We start from the raw sequence: 1,562 nt of genomic DNA, 5'->3' as shown, positions 1-1,562 counted from the left end.
GATTCGAACTCATGATCCCGGATTGCCAGCCGCTTCTGTTTCCATCTGCTCTATTCTTGAATACATATTTTGATCATATGAGAGAAGTATTTATATGAAGCTCATCTTGAGTGACTTCTCTTGCAGTCGAATAATCATTGCCTTATGGTCATATAAACGTGCCTATCACTTGTGCTATTTTTAGCAACAAAATTGTGGTTGGTGGTTGGTCGAACGTAAACAATCATTTAAGAGTGATCCAAGCAGCTTTTGCAGCTTTTAACCAAATGGCAATACAACTACATTCTTGTACAACTCTGGAAGCTATTGTTTTATAAGAGCTCCCAATGGTTTGTTTTGATGCGTTTATTCCACATCCTATATGGCTCCTGTCAAACAGTTTAAGGTTTGTTTTGATGCGTTTATTCCACATCCTATATGGCTCCTGTCAAACAGTTTAACCGTGTAACCGATGGTTCCATAATGTGGGCTTGTGACTCTATCACAAGTGCACTCATAATCGACTGTATAACAGTGTTGTAGAATGTCCTAAATCCAACTCTGCTGTTGGTCGCTCACTTTCCCATACCTTTCCATTCGCCTGCGGTACCACTCACTCTCATCAAACTGGTTGACAGCAGGCGCTCTGCCGAAAAGGTTGTCCATATATGGGGTAAGGGGAGAGACAACGACGGGTGAAATAAATATGTAAATACAGCAACATTTCGGGTCTGCTCGTATTTCGTGGTTTTTTGCGGATTATTGCTTGGCATGCTAGCAGGAGTCAGGTTAATTCTGTTTCAACCGCACTCGGGAACAGACTCAGTGCGCGACGTGCTAATTTTCCCAAAGGTTCGCTGAAAGGGCGAGGTAAAAATGTGTAGTGTGGTTTTTTTTAAATAGTGTGTTTTGTTTAATTACAGGTCTAGGGCTAGTAAAAAGAAAAGTTAGTAGTGTCAGTCGTGTTTAAAAATTTCGTTAGTAAAAGTGGTTAGTAGTGCTAGCTGTAAAATTAGAACTGAAAATAATGTGTTATATTGTTCTTTAAGGTTAGGGTAGTTCGACCAATTGTCACCCCAAACTGACGGTTGACTGTTACCGTGCAGATAATTCTAAAAGAAAAGGTAAATTTATGTACATTTATTGTAAATTTGTGAAAAAAATTATGTATTGTATGAGTAATTATGTGGTTGGTTTGGTTTTGAAAGGGGCAGGCTAATTAAATGTGTATGGCGAGGTGCTAATAAGCGTGGTTAGGTCCACAAAGGGCCTTTTTCTTTTCTTTGGCAGCATTTGTCCTGGAGCGAGCGCCATTGTGTTCGAGCCCGGCATTATTAGCGAAGCCATTTTGCAAAGGCCACGTTGCAGCGGTAAGTCCATTGTGACACGCGTTCGGGATTGGTCCTCCAGCTGGGTTCAGGAGAACCAGCTTGGAGCAGTGCAGCAGTCGCTACCGCGGGTTCTAACGAGCCAATATCGTCCCGCTTCTTTCTCTTCCGCCACCCTCTATGCTGTTTTGGTTGCCACCGCTCCGCGAACTGCATGCACCGGGCGAGTTATCACGCAATCGCCACGCAGTCACC

The 1,562-nt window shown here is 42.8% G+C and overlaps 1 long non-coding RNA gene across 1 annotated transcript; it reads left to right on the top strand.

Annotated features, from left to right (window-relative positions):
• Positions 1-469: 469 nt before the first annotated feature.
• Positions 470-1,298, top strand: LOC135714795 (uncharacterized). Its single transcript, XR_010518892.1, has 3 exons — positions 470-969; positions 1,034-1,103; positions 1,237-1,298. It is a non-coding gene; the product is annotated as an uncharacterized LOC135714795 (long non-coding RNA).
• The last annotated feature ends 264 nt before the right edge of the window (positions 1,299-1,562 follow it).

The sequence above is a fragment of the Ochlerotatus camptorhynchus genome, unplaced genomic scaffold (genome assembly GCF_037179485.1).
Source record: "Ochlerotatus camptorhynchus isolate MF236.1 unplaced genomic scaffold, CSIRO-AGI_Acam_v1.1 ptg000726l, whole genome shotgun sequence".
Lineage (NCBI taxonomy): Eukaryota > Metazoa > Arthropoda > Insecta > Diptera > Culicidae > Ochlerotatus > Ochlerotatus camptorhynchus.
This window is presented reverse-complemented; position numbering and strand designations above follow the sequence as displayed.